Here is an 18,003-nt window from a genome sequence, read left to right as displayed (position 1 = left end):
CCCCCTGGTGGTGCCTAATCCTAACCACCCCCCTGGTGGTGCCTAACCCTAACCACCCCCCCTGGTGGTGCCTAACCCTAACCACCCCCCTGGTGGTGCCTATTCCTAACCACCCCCCCTGGTGGTGCCTAACCCTAACCACCCCCCCCTGGTGGTGCCTAACCCTAACCACCCCCCCTTGGTGGTGCCTAACCCTAACCACCCCCCTGGTGGTGCCTAATCCTAACCCCTTCCCTGGTGGTGCCTAATCCTAACCACCCCCCCTGGTGGTGCCTAATCCTAACCACCCCCCTGGTGGTGCCTAACCCTAAGACCGCCGCAGTGGTGCCTAACCCTAACCTTGACAGTGTTACATTAAATCCATTCACCGTTTTGCAGTTAAATAATATCTGCAGTTTGGCTTATGTAGGGCGCTATTGATAAATAACATTACTGTGGGCAATAACGTCTGCTGTTTCGCAAATGAACAGCACTATTGATAAATAACGTTAGTGTGTGCCGTTTTTCTTCTCTTTTGACTGTGCGCCATTATTATGCAGTACTAACGATAAATAGCGATATCCGTATCTTTTTAATGCTGCACCATTTTTATGCATAGGCGCTGTGCGCCATTATTCACTGATTCGATCTGTGATATGCTGCATTGTATATACATTGATGTTATTTCTGAGTAATATAATGTTGTGTTATGTTAGATTTTATGTAGTTACGACCCTCCCCTAATGAAAGAATGCCCGCCATCCAGTGGCGTAGCTAAGGAGCTGTGGGCCCGATGCAAGTTTTACAATGGGGCCCTCCCAAGCACTCTATATGTAACAATTGATACGGCGCAACAAAACCTGCCAATGGCAACTACAGTGTCAGAGGTGCAAGAAGGGGAGGGGGAATGGTTTGTTAATGATTACCACTATTCAAAGTATCTATACAGTAGAAGTGATTATTATGAGCACAGAACCAATAGAAAGCTAATACTGTAGTTGAGGGAGGGCCCTTCGGGACCCCTCTGGCCCAAGGGCCCCGATGTGGGCGCTACCTCTGCAACCCCTATTGCTACTCTCCTGACTCCATCTCATTCCAGATTGTTGTTTGATCCTCAATAAACACCCAGCCTCTACCCACCCCCCTATCCTATGTGTAACACTTCACTGCTGTCTGTTTTTATCTGCATGGGGAAAGCACATTTAAGTGTGCACTAACCAACTGAATAAGATAGTGTTTCAGTCCCCCTGTGCAGAAAGTGGGGGGGGGGGGCATCCAAAGTTTTGCAGAGGGGCCCAGTAATTCCTAGTTACGCCCCATGGCTTTGCCTCACCTTCAGTCATGCAGACTATGAAAATATATCTTTGTTTTCCAAATCGTTTGCTGGTCTGGGGCTGCCTTAGTAAGGCGTAGGGATGATCAATGATATGCAAATCTTTCCAGGGTCGGGGGTGGGTAGCTGGGCTGCAGGTGTGGGTCAGGCGCGGGTACCAGATTCCCCAGAAAGCGGATCAGGGGCGGGTAGCGGGGCTACGGGTGTGGATCGGGTGCAAGTACCAGATTCCGCAGAAAGTGGGTTGCATGTCGGGGGCGGGTGGCAGGGCTGCAGGTGTGGGTCGGGTGCGGGTATCAGATTCCCCAGAAAGCGGGTTGCGGGTGGGTAGCAGGGCTACGGGTGTGGATCGGGTGCAAGTACCAGATTCCGCAGAAAGTGGGTTGCATGTCGGGGGCGGGTGGCAGGGCTGCAGGTGTGGGTTGGGTGCGGGTATCAGATTCCCCAGAAAGCGGGTTGCGGGTGGGTAGCAGGGCTACGGGTGTGGGTCAGGTGCAGGTACCAGATTCCCCAGAAAGCGGGTTGCGGGTCGGGGGCAGGTAGCAGGGCTACGGGTGTGGGTCAGTGCGGGCACCAGATTCCCCAGAAAGCGGGTCAGGTGCGGGTAGCGGGCTGCCAGTGTGGGTCGGGTGCGAGTCCTTTTTCAGTGGAAGTAAAGTAGTAATAGGGGCCCCTTACAGCTCTGGACCCTCTCTGGTTGTAGCGGGGCTGCTCCCCTGTAGTTATGCCCCTGTGCCATTTTTGGGTTGCTTTGACCTAATCATGACCCAAATGCAGTGCATGGTAATGTACCCCAGCCCTGAACGTCCTTGGTATGCGTCCTTGCATGTTTTACTATACGGTGTGCTGCATCGGGGCCACATCCTCCTTTATGCTCATTTCACATTTCTGATGAGAGTAACAAGGAAATTAACATGACAACAGACACTGTTCTATGCCATTTATACATACAGGTATCGTAGCGACATGAAAGCCAGGCCTGAGGCTTCTCAGCAGTATATCTACACACATGTGCACAGTGCTTTGATCATTTACAAACAGGAATAGTGGTGGACTCATTAACCAGGTAAGAGATGTTCCGCTTTTACTAGATAATATACAAAAATTAAAATAAAATTTGCTTTTACTATCTGGAATCGGTTTAGTGCAGAACCCTGACTGTAAAGGAAGCTACTGAACATGAAGTTCACTTAAAGAGACACTGACGCGAAAAAAAAATGATATAATGAATTGGTTGTGTAATATGGAGAGTTATTAGAACATTAGTAGAAAATAAATTCTCATATTTTTATTTTCAATTATATTGTTTTTTTTAATAACATTGCATCATTCTCTAATATGTGCAGTTTACACACTACTCAGCATTCTAAATGATTTTACAGGAGCAGGCTAGTGGACTATTGACCTGTCCTCTGGCGAGAAAAAGAAAATACAGTGACTGACAGTTGAGATAACAAGGTTCAGAAGACAGAGCTCTCTGCAACTTTGATAGTCATGGAGCTCAATGGCTCTTTTGCATAGATAACTGGAGTTTCTTAACTCTTCCTGTACTGGAAACAATATTAGACTTTTGTCTCTACTCCTAATGTTTTATTTCTTAGCTGTACTACACATACAAATCATTATATCATAATTTTTTTTCCGCTTTAGTGTCTCTTTAAAGAGGAACTGTAACAACATGTAGTAGAATGCAGTCAATTATTCAGTATACCCTCTTTTGCGTAAAATTATTATTATTTTGTATTTATATAGTGCCAACATCTTCCGTAGCGCTGTGCATAGTACAAAACAAATAATGGGGACCAAATATACATAAGAAATACAAGACACTGTACAGTCAGTCATGGCATTGAATAGTAGAAATACAAATACATACATTATTGATGTGTAGTTGGTACATGTGCATGTTAAATTACAGCAGTATGAGAAACACTAGGGGGAGGTCCCTGCCCTTGCAAGCTTACAATAAAAAGGCTCTGTTCATACTGTCAGCGTTTACAGAACGCATCGAAATTCAAAGAAACGCAACTTGAAAAACGCATGCGTTTGTATGCGTTTTTCTTGCATTCAAATGTGTTTTCTATTGCGTTTTGCACACACACTTCACACAGGAAACAGAAAAGAATTATGGGAAACGCAGAGGAAAACGTACGCTAAAAACAAAATGGTACGGGTTTTTGATACGCAACTATAGACTTTCATTGCGTCCGTTTCTGTGCGTGACGCACAGAACTACGTGCAGCAATGCGGATGAGAAATGTATGTGTCTCATAAGCATACATGTGAACGAGGCTATTAGTAGCCGTTTCTATGCGCAAAGTCTGCCCGTATGCGTTATGTAAAAACGGCTAGGAAAGTCTGAATGTAGAGGGTAGTGGGAAGGAAACAATAGGGAAGGAAACACAGGGGTTAGTGGGTGAGACAGTGTTCCTTCAGTGCTGCTTATAGCAAATTATAGGCTTGTCTGAACAGGTGAGTTTTCAAAGCACGTTTGAAGGTGTCCAGACTCGGAGCATGATGCACCGGCTGAGGGAGAGAGTTCCAAAGGAAAGGGATAGCCCGTGAGAAGTCCTGGATGCGAGAGTGAGAGGAGGTGACCAGGCTGGAGGACAAAAGGGTCTCCTGTGAAGAGGATCCGGGTGGGGAGGCATCTGGAGATTACAGAGGAAATGTATGGGGGTGACAACTTGTGTAGAGCTTTGTATGCAAGCGTGAGAATTTTAAACTGAATCCTTAGCCAACTGGCAACCAATGGAGGGATATGTTAAATATCCTGCTTTAGGCATCAGAATTACTTCCTTTAGCTACCGTATATATTAATGCATTATGGTATGTAGTCCTGTCGTCCAAGTGATCTTACAGCCTTGGGTGATTATTGTGCAAAGTTCTCCCTCCAGAGCATTCTGGGAGGCTAGAGATATTTTCTACTGACTTTAGTACTCTCAATAACCTTCTGCAAAGATCACCTGCCAGTACTAAAGATGTTGCCGCCTGTGATAAATTTCAGAAAGCATATCAGGGAGAGGAAATATTCTACAACGAGCAAACACTGACTAAATTATAAATGTACATTATAAAAACAAATAAGCAATTTCATTCATTACATTATTTTGGTTATAGTTTTTCTTTAAAGAATGAAAAGTCATTTGGGAGTGAAAGAGTGTAAAAAGAAGTGATGATTAGTGATAATCGAAATGTCCTAATTACGATTGTGCAAAATTACACGTAAATGTTTGCAATTAGAGCCATAAGTCATTACAATTTGGAAATGCAATTCCTTTTGTGCAATCCATTCATATTTTCGCAAAATTGCACATAATTTTGTACAGTTCTGGGCACCACATTACAAAAAAGATATTGCAGTTTTAGAGCAGGTGCAGAGACGAGCTACAAAATTGATACGTGGGATGAAAGGTCTCGCTTACCAAGAAAGGTTAGATAAACTGGGTTTATTTAGTCTAGAGAAAAGAAGCCTTAAGCTACGTACACACATGCGACCACGATCGTTCGTTGTCAACGACGAACGAACTTTTAATTGATGAAAGAACGACCTAAGTAAAGTCAGTTTTAAAAGGTGTGTAACGATCAGATCGTTAGAAAGAACGTTACATCACGTAAAAGTAACTACTGCGCCTGCGCATAAAAATGAAAAGTTCCATGGAGAAATAGTAGAAACAACAGCTCAGGAGCACCACCAAAAAGACTTTCCCAAGATAAAGGTGTGCCAGGTCCTCACCCCTGTACCTAGGGGTCAAACAATATCAAAATCACAAAGGACCGGCACCACACAAAGTGAATAAAGCTCAGTGGTTTATTGTAGCATCAAGCAATAAAAGGGCAACGACAGCCCGCTGTTTCGGCCTGTAAGGCCTTTGTCAAGTTGCACAAACAACCACTGAGCTTTATTCACTTTGTGTGGTGCCGGTCCTTTGTGATTTTGACATGGAGAAATAGTGAAATGCGCATGTCAAGTCTAGTACGAACGATCGTTTCCAACGATGTACTACTTTTGCAAACGATCGTCGTTGGGAAAAATCCGCCAAGCTAGATCATTCGTTTTAAACGATCTAGCTCGTCCGTCGTTAGACTACATGGTCGTTGGCTGCTTTTTTTCAAACGATCGTCGTTTGAAAGGATCGGATAACGATCGTTTCAAACGACTATAGTCGCATGTGTGTACGCACCTTTAGAGGGGATCTAATTAACATGTATAAATACATCAGAGGGCAATATATGGGCTTTTTGTCCCTAGGCCTTCTCAAAGGACTAGAGGACATGATCTGCGCATGGAGGAAAAATGTTTTAGCGATTTATTTAGGAAAAGGTTCTTTACAGTAAAGGTGCGTACACACGCCGGACTGGAGGCAACGACGGGTCCGTCGTTACCTCCCGCTGGGTGGGCGTGCCAACGACAATCCGGCGTGTGTACGCACTGTCGGCGGACTGATACGGCTGCTTCTGAGCGATCTGGCGGACTGATACGGCTGCTTCTGAGCGATCCGCCCGGCGGATCGCTCGGAAGCAGCCGTATCAGTCCGCCGACAGTGCGTACACACGCCGAACTGTCGTTGGCACGCCCACCCAGCGGGAGGTAACGACGGACCCGTCGTTGCCTCCAGTCCGGCGTGTGTACGCACCTTAAGAGTGATTAAGATGTGGAATGCATTGCCACAGGAAGTCGTTATGGCAAATTCTATACCTGCATTTAAAGGGGGCTTAGATGCTTTCCTTGCGTTGAAAGACATCCATGGCTACAATTACTAGGTAATGCCTAATGATGTTGATCTAAGGATTTTATCTGATTGCCATCTGGAGTCGGGAAGGAATTTTTCCCTTTTGGGGCTAATTGGACCATGCCTTGTAAGGGTTTTTCTCCTTCCTCTGGATCAACAGGGATATGTGAGGGAGCAGGCTGGAGTTGTACTTTGTTCTCTGGTTGAACTCGATGGACGTATGTCTTTCTTCAACCAAAATAACTATGTAACTATGTAAGACTGTAGCAGTTAATAGCAGAGCCCCAATACGTACTATTGTTACCAAAATTGCTGTATCTGTTAAGGGCAAGAGTGGGAACAAGTCAAACAAGTAAAAAAAAAAAAAGAATTTTTCAAAACAGCCTTGTAATTTTTCAGAGAATTGATGTTAAAAATGCAAGGGAAAAATGTTTTTTAAACTTAAAAAAAACCAAAAACATTTTTCCTTTACATTTGTTACTCGATTTTCTCAAAAACTACAGGTCTTTTAAAAAAACAATATTGGTAACTACCATGCGCTGGAGGGATTTCCCCAACACTTAAGCAGCGTGTATGACAGAGGGATCCCTCAAACCCTCAGGTAGTGTTGAATAGTTACAATTATAAACGTCTAACACGCGCTCCTGAGAACAGTTCACTTTATTTTTAAATTAATTAAAAATGTAAATGAAAATACATATACAAACAGGAGTATCATGCCCCAATCCATTCATCCATTACACTCCGTTCCTTCATACACACCACTGAAGGGCCCTTCAGAAAATTTTCAATAAAGATTATAAAAATATGAAAAAATATAAAAAATATAAAAAAGTGTGTGTATACACAGGTTTCCTCAGAGTTTGGCGGATGTAGTACTTCCCAGTATGTATGAGTCCTTCCCCAGCAACTACCTATATAAATATATGAGGCTTGATAGGGACTCAGATCAACCTGACAACCGTTCTAGTGGACCGCCCCCATTCATGTTCGATGTTCCAGATACGAAATATAGATATTAGTCAGATCAATTGCTTAACCCAGGGTTGTGCAAGTTACAGTCCTATGTGCGGATCCTTATACACTCCACATACCCTTCCTGGAAGTTCAATAGTTTAACCTGGAGCTCCGTTGCAGTCCAGTTCCCTTAGTGTTCTCACGCTGGCCTCCTGGTGTAGCGCGCGTCACTTCCGCTCTGAAGATACATATAGAACTGAGGCTTATAGACTGTTGAGTGACCCAGAGACTTACCGCGTCTTGGGTCATGATCCAACGGCCGTCTTCTCTAGACAACTAAAGGAAATATTGGACGAGGGATTGAGTTGTGGGATTCTAAGCCCAAAAGAATATGACTTTTTGAATATAAGGTTCCCACGGAGACCACTGTTTTATCATCTGCCAAGGATTCATAAGGGTCTAAATAACCCCCCTGGGAGGCCTATAGTATCTGGGGTGGATTCGCTGACAGCGAACCTCTCCAGATACGTGGATACGTTCCTTCAAAAATCAGTGAAGATAACAAAGGCCTATATTGCGGACACCAAGCAGATTATCAACACCTTGGGGGGCTTACAGTGGCAGGAGGGATGGATTATGTGCACATTAGATGTGACGTCCCTATATACTATAATTGACCATGAAAGAGGAATTGGAGCTGTGGGTTTCTATCTGGATAAGGATGAGACTTTGGAGAGAACTCAGAAAGAATTTATACTGAAATCAATCCGGTTCATTTTGGAGCACAACTACTTCCACTTCGATGAGAGCTGGTATTTGCAGGTCGGTGGGACGGCGATGGGGACCAGGTTTGCGCCCGCGTATGCAAATTTATTCATGTCTCTATGGGAGGAAAATTATGTTTATGGGGAACATGGCCCGGGCGCGGACCTGGTCCTCTGGCGTCGTTTCATCGACGATGTGCTGTTGATATGGAGGGGTAGTGCCCCATCATTACATAGATTCATTGAGAATATTAATAATAATGACTGGAGAATCTCATTTGCCGCGGACATTAGTGAACACACTGTCCACTTTTTGGATTTGGAATTATATGTGGAAGGGTGTACCTTACAATCAAAGACGTTCCATAAACCAGTGAACGTTCCCTGGGGGACAGTTCACGAGACTCCGCCGGAACTGTACAAATTTATCAGATTTTGACCGAGAAGCGGATGGTCTCGTGAACTGTCTCCTAGAGAAGGGATATCCAGAGGAACTTATAGAAGAGTCCAGAATGGCAATTAGAAGGAAAGAGAGAGATGGTCTATTAGGCCCGAGGGTGGACCAAAGCTGGGACCATAATGATTTCAGTGTTGTCCTACAATACACATCCCAGTCAAATAAAGTTACTAATATAATACGGAGACACTGGGATGTGCTGAGGGAAGATAAGGCTATTGGTGACAAATTACCAAATGTCCCCAAGGTGGTCTTCAAAAAGGCACCCAATATAGGACTCTCTATAGCAACAGCAGCTAATGAAAGAAAAGGGGACAGTGACGATGGAGGGGGGAGAGGAAGAAAGGGATTTACCAGATGTGGAATATGCCTTAACTGTAAAAGAACTGACAACCCTGGTAGAATATTGGAAATTGTGGCACCAGATTCAGTAAAATATAAAATTAGGGAACCCATAACTTGCAGTACCTGTGGTGTAATCTATTGTATACAATGCCCCTGCCAGAAGAGATATATAGGGAGAACTAAGAGGTCACTCCAAAGTAGGGTGGGGGAACACTTTAACAATATAAAAAAGAAGTGTGTGGGACACCCCCTGTCGAAACACTACAAGGAGGTACATGGGGGAAACATTAAAGGAACGACCTTTTTTGGCCTGGAAGTAGTGAAACAGAGTGGGAGAGGGGGGGACTATATTAAGAAGATGTCAAGGTGTGAATCGAAATTGATCTTCCAGATAGATACCATTATTCCTAAGGGCTTGAATAGTGAGATGGAATTGTTCGCTTTTTTTTGAACAGAATTGAATGTGAGGATTAGTAGGGAGGAGTGTAATTTTTAGGTAATAGTGATTATGGATTGGTATGATGGGGGGTGGGGTGTATGGGGTTAACTGAGTGTCCCCCCCTTCTTTACCTAACCACTTGATCAGTCTGAAATCCCCCCGTAACTAGAATAATTGATAGCTACTGTACTCATGGAGTTTTGAGTAATTGGGTGAATGGGCTATATGAGAGTGTTGTGAATACCACACTGCTGTTTGGTGAAGAGTGGGTAACTAAATGGGAGGATTCAGGAGATTGTTTTATTAAGAGTATGAGGGAAAGCAATGAGGACGGAATCCATATGGTTCTATATGAATTTTATTTGTATGAATGTAAATGTTTGTGGTTTTTTATTTTTTTTGGTTCATTTGGGTGGATTTTATATTAAATATACCCATTTCTGGAGAATGTAGTGGGTAATCGGTAGTGATATGAGGAATTGTCACTATTTTAACCTTTAAGACAACACCCTATTATGTGGACATTGACCCTTGACCCTATTAACATGGGGCCGGACGTTCCGGAATGATAGTATATAGGAAGTGAAATATAGTGCAGCTCAAGACTCTCAAATCCTCCTGAAGAAGGCCAACGTATTTTGGCAGAAACGCGTAGAGGTTTCTATCTTTATCTTACTGGTTGGCAGCAGAGACCGTGGACGAGGTATACCGCGGAAGCGCGCAGCGGTTACCTATACAGAAAGATCCAGAGGTCTGTTTGCGAGTGGTGACGTCACCCGAGAAATTACAGCCAACGCACACGAGAGTCACGCTGAGCAGGAAGTGTGGTGATTGAAGATCTGTATCTTCAGAGCGGAAGTGACGCGCGCTACACCAGGAGGCCAGCGTGAGAACACTAAGGGAACTGGACTGCAACGGAGCTCCAGGTTAAACTATTGAACTTCCAGGAAGGGTATGTGGAGTGTATAAGGATCCGCACATAGGACTGTAACTTGCACAACCCTGGGTTAAGCAATTGATCTGACTAATATCTATATTTCGTATCTGGAACATCGAACATGAATGGGGGCGGTCCACTAGAACGGTTGTCAGGTTGATCTGAGTCCCTATCAAGCCTCATATATTTATATAGGTAGTTGCTGGGGAAGGACTCATACATACTGGGAAGTACTACATCCGCCAAACTCTGAGGAAACCTGTGTATACACACACTTTTTTATATTTTTTATATTTTTTCATATTTTTATAATCTTTATTGAAAATTTTCTGAAGGGCCCTTCAGTGGTGTGTATGAAGGAACGGAGTGTAATGGATGAATGGATTGGGGTATGATACTCCTGTTTGTATATGTATTTTCATTTACATTTTTAATTAATTTAAAAATAAAGTGAACTGTTCTCAGGAGCGCGTGTTAGACGTTTATAATTGTAACTTTTAAAAAAACACCTTTTTTATAAGTTATTTTCACTATTCTAATAACATACATAGCAATTTTGGTAACGATCGTACTTATAGGGGCTTTGCTATTACCTGCAAAATTCAGCACAAAATTACGTAAAAATTACTCCAGATTACACATAATTTCGAAATTGTGGTTCCTAATTATGGATACAGTCTAAATTAATTACGAATTTTTTCACCCGAAATTTCACATTATGATTTCCCATCATAAATATGTACTACGATGCAAAACAGATGCAAATGTTTCTGCTTTTCATGCAAATTTGATGCAGATTGGAATTGGGCCAATCAAACACATTCCCTGCACTTTTTTGATTGGCCTAGTTCTAAGCTGCATACAATATCCATGCAAGGCAGGAAACTCAGCCTTTATCTGAGCATCACTTGTAAAGAGTACATTCTCACACTGGCATCTACCGAATGCTGTGGGGAGAAATGGCAGCGCATCCAATGGCAGGTTGCATCTGAATGACTTAACAGCAAGAAGGCGTGAAGAGCCTTTTTAAAGGCATAAATGCACCCAATTGCACCTGAAAACCTTGCTACAATTTACAGTAATGGAAGATGTTAGCTTCCAAAACAGTTTGCATGCAAAAGATTTCATACTAGACCCTTCCACCGCAGTGAGATCATCTTATTGGAAGAAACCTTATCCTCTATGTGAACGTCCTTTTGACCTGGAAGCAGCAAGCCATTAGAGTAAAGGAGGTAAGCAAGTGCTTGCAGGCAATTTTTTGCAAGCCCAGTCGAGGTTTTATGTGGCTTTTTACATCCTCCCATGTTTCTCAGCTTAGAACTTCCATAGTGAACCAATCCCATTGCATGCAAATAGCAGTCTGACAAGTGTATATTTTTAAAGTGGGCCTGAACTCAGAACTTCCTCTCTGCTCTAAAAGATACTCAGCAGCATAATAACCTTTAGGCTGCTTTCACGGTAAGACGTTACAGGCGCACGTTAGTGCATCCTGTAACGCAGCCTAACTCACAGCACTGAAAAATCAATGGGCTGTACACAGTGCCCACGTTGCGTTACATAGTAACGCTGCACGTCAGGTTAAAGTGCTGCATGCTGTGCGTTATACTCGGCTAAGCCACGTTAGACTGTTTGCACATGCTTAGTGATGTTGGAGGAGGAGATCTCCCCCCCTCCTCCCCGGCCAGCCACACGGCTAATTAATATTCACTGCACGGTGTGACGTGCAGTGTTTACTTCCTGGAGCGGCCACTCTGTGCGGCGATTGGCCGGCGGGACCATGTGATGTTGATCACGTGGTCTCCGCAGTCTATAGCACAAAAAAGGCGCACCAAGAGCTGCATAACGCGGCTCTAGGTAGCGTCCTCCACCAACACCACCAGGCGTTGCATTAGGGGCTTGTTATGCGACCTATAACGTCCCCTAAAACGCAACGTCCTGGTGGGAAAGAGGCCTTAAAGAAAAAAACATTTCTTTGTTACAGTTGATACAAACACTGCAATAAATCTGCAGTGTGTCTACTTCCTTCTTTCATAGGGTTAACATCCTGTGTTTACAAATTAGCTGCTGTGCTGAGGCAGCCAGCTGACACAGCTGAGAGATCAAATTACACTAGTGATTAGTCACAGATGAGGGGGAATTAGACAAGCTAAACTCTTTAAATACATACAGGATGCATTTCTCGATGTGTTCCTACTGTCCTGAGCAAGCCTGCAGGTCCCCTTTAATCACATAGAACAATGAAAAATAAAAATGCCTTTTTGAACAGCGCCTCTAGTGGCAGCATTAAAAGAACTACAGGTTGTTTGGTGCACACCAAATAACAGTATCTTATCTCCTCAACAAATGAAGACAACATGGATAAATGAGGGCATACCTTGTCAGCACATCAATCTAAGGTGAGAAAGGCATGGCATAGGTTATCAGGGGAAAGTGCTCCCTCTGGTGGTAGTACACATGCACTGACATTTACATATGGGCGAAGAGATTTCCAGCACTGCTGTACACACATTTGTCAGCATTAGATTAGGTGGGATATTAAGCCTGAGCACTGATTAGAATTAATAAAGATGGGGCTATTGAGATCACACACTTGTTCTATTGACCTGCAATGAATAGAGCTCTCTCTCTCTTGTGCAGCACCATGTGGCTATCCAGAGGAGGTTAAAAGGGTTGCAATCCAGCTCTTGTTGACCAAAGAGCTAATCTATATCTGTGGAGATGACTTATAGATTCCCAGCATGGGGAGGGCTGTAATGGGGGAAGAATCATTGACTCCTATTGATTAGGCACTGACCCCTTGATGCAGAATCATTGCCACAAGTCAGGTGTGTGTTGAAATGGAGGGTCGGGGAGGTTACTTAAGTCACAGGGCGTCAGTAGCCTTCTCTGCCTCCACCAGGGCACACATAGGTTAATACTCACAGAGACTTTTATTTAATGACATGATGTAGGAAAGCACACAGTGTCGTAATTCACAGCAGCCAATCATAAAGTGGCTTTCAGGAAATGATAATAGTCTGACTGGTCCTGCGTCATTTGTTTGCATTAGGTAAGAGGATTGTGATACCTGAGATATTATAACAAATCCGAAACATTCAGGTCACATGTTAGGATTCCTATGTAACCTATATTGCTCATTTATATACAGTTCTATTCTCTACTTATATCCCTACCCCCATTAATCCAATATTAATGTCCTGCTTAATTAGGCTAATGTATGCAGGGACAGCAGCTGACTGCCTGGGATTACTCTACTGACACAGCACAACATACAGTTTCTACAGCCCCTCCCCCACCACATGTATTCAGGGCGGGGTCTAGACTTTTTGCTGTGTATAAATACAATTGCGGCAATTTCACACAGCATGCTTTCCTCAAACATACATTCATTCATAGCAATAAACTGCCACCTTCCTGTGCAGCAGAGAAACCAGAGGGCAGAACGGCACATGGAGAGGAGGTGGGGCTAGCAACGAACAGTGTATATTTAAGTAAGGGGCGTACCAGCACACACACAGACTCACAACAGGCAAGCTCTGTGCTCCATGAGTCAGGCAGAAGCAGCAGAGTAGAAGGGGAGACTGAAAAAGCTGAGTGTAGAGCTGATGCTGCCCTCTACAGTCTGCTGCACGTAATTCAGTCTGCTTCATGGTGGGGCCGGCCCTGCATGTATTGTAAATAATGCAGATTTAAAAGGAGCTTAAAGAGACCAGTAAAATAATGAGATACACATGTATATACCATGCCAGTCCTACTTACAACTAGCTTGTTCCTTTTTTCCACTGTAAGGCCTAGTGCACACCGGAGCGTTTCCGCTGCGGTTTGCGAACTGCTTGCGGGTGCGGATCCGCTAGGGTAATGTATTTCAATGGGCTGGTGCACACCAGAGCGGGAGGCGTTTTGCAGAAACGCATACTCCCGGGCTGCTGCAGATTTTGGATTGCGGATGCGTTTCTGCCTCAATGTTAATTATAGGAAAAACGCAAACCGCTCTGAAAAACGGCACTTCAGAGCGGTTTGCCGGCGTTTTTTGTTACAGTAGCTGTTCAGTAACAGCTTTACTGTAACAATACATGAAATCTACTATACCAAAACCGCTACACAAAACCGCAAAATGCTAGTTGAAACGCTGCAGAAAAAGAAGAAAAAGTGTTTCAAAATCTGCTAGCATTTTGCGGATCTGCTAGCGGTTTTTGGTGTGCACTAGGCCTGTGAGTTAAGAAGCCAGGCCCTTATTCAATTCACTTTTTTTCACCTAAATTTTCACTTTTTAATAAAATGATTTTTTAAGCCAACAGCAAGCAAGAGAGTACTCAATGCTCTAGAAAATAATTGTGACTGTCCTTTTCCCCTAATTTTTGGTACTTTTTCAATGGCAGAGCACTGGAACGTTATTTTAAACAGATGATGAAAAATTATCCCCTAGGAGAAAAATTGAATTGAAGAAGGGCTCAGGACTTTACATGGCAGTTTCTCGAAGTAGCCTCGAAGTTGGACACTGATAAATAATTAGAAGCCATAAAACTCCTGTGTGGCTGAGAAAAACACTTCTGAATGCAAGGAACAGGTACAAACTTCAGTAGCTCAAAATGTGTCTGTATGGGAGTTGATTAAAACAAAACTACCTGTAACGATCTGCTAGTGTGTGAGGGCACTAGCAGACAGACAACTAATAGACTTTCCCTGAAAGGATAATGTCTAAAGATGGGTACACACGTCAGATACAATTCTTTGGAAAATGAAAGATCACAGACCAATTTTACCCCCTTTCATGTAGTAGATATCATAGACTATGAATGCATTTTGCAGGAACAGATCTTTTGTAGGAACAGATCTTTTGCAGATACTGATCTGTTGAATGTCTACAGCATCTGTGTGTGCAGCATCTTGCAAAGATTTCTATCTGATGAGGAGTTCAGCTCCATAGAATAGACTGTGTAGAGTATGGCTCTCATACTACATGAAAGGGGGTAAAATTGACTTTTATCTGACGTGTGTACGCACCTTTACAGACAGTGTCAGTAGAAGGCAGTACTAACACTGAATACAATTTGAAAAAAATTGGCTTCAATGGACTGAATACATGTCCTCTCACACACCTGATATTGTTTAAATAACTTGAGAATATTGTTCAGCAGTGGGTTAACCCCTTGTTTCCTGTTAAACTCCTCCTGTCGGCATGATGCACTCAGGGTGGGGTGGAAGGGCTAGGGTGGGTGTCCTTCACCAGTGTTGTATCTTATTTTGTGTTAAAAATCAATAAAAATTCGACTGTTAAAAAAAACCCACTGAGTACAGATACAGAGAATAGTCAGACAAATTGGGTCGGTAACAGATCAGAATGATAAAGCACAAAATCGGCAGGCAAAATCAATGTGAGTAATCAGGCAGAGGTCGGCAACAGATCAGATTGGCAAAGGTACAGAATCGGCAGGCAAAGAGAAGTCAGAGAAACAGGCAGAAGTCAAACACAAGTAATCAATATATATTATTAAGCTGAGCTAGTATGGAATCCCCGGGGTCCTGCCAGTTCAAGCCGCACACGGACTGACTAAGGTCTGAAGCCTTCACTGCGAAGTGTTAGCTAGAGCAGACAGTGAGCAAGTGTCAAAACAGCGCTTAAGAAGCCCGGGTAAGCCGGAAAACACTCCCCCAAACCACTCAGCCAATCCGGATCCAGAGGTGGAGCCATGCGCGTCAGCTGACCGGCGGTCAGCTGACACGCTTCCTTGGAGCATAAGAGAAGCGACGCTGACAGCGCATGTGTCCGCCCTCATTCACAGTCTGAGCATCATGTGGCCGTATCCCCTCAGGAACGCTGCTGACATCATCCCTGCCAATGCGGCAAGCCGCACCGGAAGTCCCAGATGCGCTGCCAGCGGAGGCAGCAGCAGCTGACCTGGTAAGCGCAGGACTACTGACACTACCATTCAACTTGGAGTGTCAAAACTTTAAACCTGGAATTTTTTTTAGACTTTCTTTTTATTTTTAAGTTTTACAATATAAAAATGACACAAAATTGACAAAGACAATAGTGCAACTATGACACGAATAGACTCAGGGTCCCATATTGCGAGAAAGCCATAATGATTATAGATTCTCAATAAAGTATTCACAGTGTATTGGTGCATAAACATTCCATTGTGTTTCCTGAATACTGAGCGAAAAATGGTAAGGGGGAAAGTCAGAGTGTAGGGTGATTGGGGAGGGGGGAAAGGAAAGGTTTAAGCATACCTGAAGCAGAAAAAAATGGGTAAAAATTAAATACAGTGGTACCTTTGGTTTGCAAGCATAATAAGTTCTCTATGCATGCTTGGAATTCAAAGCAATCTTATATCAAAGCAAATTTCCCCTTAGGGATTATTAATGGAAATGCAGATGATTCGTTCCACAATCCAAACACATTTAAAGAGAACCCGAGGTGTGTTTAAAGAATGTTATCTGCATACAGAGGCTGGATCTGCCTATACAGCCCAGCCTCTGTTGCTATCCCAAACCCCACTAAGGTCCCCCTGCACTCTGCAATCCCTCATAAATCACAGCCGTGCTGTGAGGCTGTGTTTACATCTGTAGTGTCAGTCTCAGCTGCTCCCCGCCTCCTGCATAGCTCCGGTCCCTGCCCCCGTCCCTTCCCTCCAATCAGCAGGGAGGGAAGGGATGCAGGCGGGGACTGGAGTTTTGCAGGAGGCGGGGAGAGCAGCAGACTGACACTATAGAGATAAACACAGCCAGCTCTGACAAGCTGTTTGTCAGCAGCGTGGCTGTGATTTATGAGGGATTGCAGAGTGCAGGGGGACCTTAGGGGGGTTTGGGATAGCAACAGAGGCTGGGCTGTATAGGCAGATCCAGCCTCTATATGCAGATAATATTCTTCAAACCCACCTCGGGTTCTCTTTAAAGGAAAATATTTAATACAAAGTACTGTACTGCAGGGCCGGCGCTATCATTAAGGCCCCGGGCCCCAGAGTCTGTAGGGGCCCCTAAGGGATCTTCTATTTTGCCCCAAATTCTAATTTTGCTACCGCTGGGCACTGGGCCTTTGCTGTATCTGTGTGGTGAGGACCGTGAGATGGCAGCGCTGCAGGCTGGGGCCTCCCACAGGGATACATACTTTACCTGCTTCTGTTGGCATCGTGGTTACCATGGTTCCCTTCCTGTCTGCTGGACCGCAGCGGCGCACACACCGATGTGACGCCACATGCATGCGTCATGTCGAGGAGAGCGCTGGGTAATTGTATTGGAGGGGTAGTACAGCAGCTAGCTCAGGGGCCCAGAGGGCTGACATTTCTGGGTAAGGGCCTGTTTCCACTACACGCGGATTCTGGATGCAGAAAACTGACTTCAATGAATGCCTATGGGAAATCTGCTTTAGAAAAATCGTGTTAAAGCGGACACAAACCAAACATTTTTTTAATTAAAAATATTTAGTTGCACCACTCTGACACATACAAAGATAAATGAACACTCCTTCAAACCTATGATCATTTCAGTGCATGCTTTTCACCCTTCTCTTTTCATAGCTAGGGTTATACTGGGGGCAGCCATTAGCAATTCCTCCTTTGCTGGACACCATCTACTCCACCAGTTTGCCGGAAAAATCCCGGCAATTTGAAAGGAAGGGAGTGGCTCCTCCAATAAATGTAAAATATTTTATATTTGTCATGATTTTTTATTTATTATTATAATTTAGAAAATAGATTTTATTTCTGAAATCTTGTATTTTTAATTTGGGTCCACTTTAAGTGGAAACAGGCCCATAGACATTAAAGAGAATCTGTATTGTTAAAATTGCTCAAAAGTAAACATACCAGTGCGTTAGGGGACATCTCCTATTACCCTCTGTCACAATTTCGCCGCTCCTCGCCGCATTAAAAGTGGTTAAAAACAGTTTTAAAAAGTTTGTTTGTAAACAAACAAAATGGCCACCAAAACAGGAAGTAGGTTGATGTACAGTATGTCCACACATAGAAAATACATCCATACATAAGCAGGCTGTATACAGCATTCCTTTTGAATCTCAAGAGATCATTTGTGTGTTTCTTTCCCCCATGCACTGAAG

At 43.8% G+C, this 18,003-nt stretch overlaps 1 protein-coding gene across 6 annotated transcripts in view; it reads left to right on the top strand.

Annotated features, from left to right (window-relative positions):
* Positions 1 to 18,003, top strand: part of ASIC4 (acid sensing ion channel subunit family member 4) — a 949,912-nt gene that overhangs the window by 393,565 nt on the left and 538,344 nt on the right. For 4 of the 6 annotated variants that reach the window (XM_068246014.1, XM_068246013.1, XM_068246015.1 and 1 more), the window contains one exon: positions 2,266 to 2,378. The gene's annotated coding sequence lies outside the window, so the exon portion shown is untranslated. Of the gene's footprint in view, positions 1 to 2,265; positions 2,379 to 14,487; positions 14,512 to 18,003 lie in introns of those variants that run through there. The other 2 variants (XM_068246018.1, XM_068246020.1) reach the window with 2 other exon arrangements.

Source organism: Hyperolius riggenbachi, chromosome 7 (genome assembly GCF_040937935.1).
Source record: "Hyperolius riggenbachi isolate aHypRig1 chromosome 7, aHypRig1.pri, whole genome shotgun sequence".
NCBI classification, from domain to species: domain Eukaryota; kingdom Metazoa; phylum Chordata; class Amphibia; order Anura; family Hyperoliidae; genus Hyperolius; species Hyperolius riggenbachi.
The sequence above is the reverse complement of the archived record's forward strand: the minus strand, read 5'-3'. Positions and strand labels throughout refer to the sequence as shown.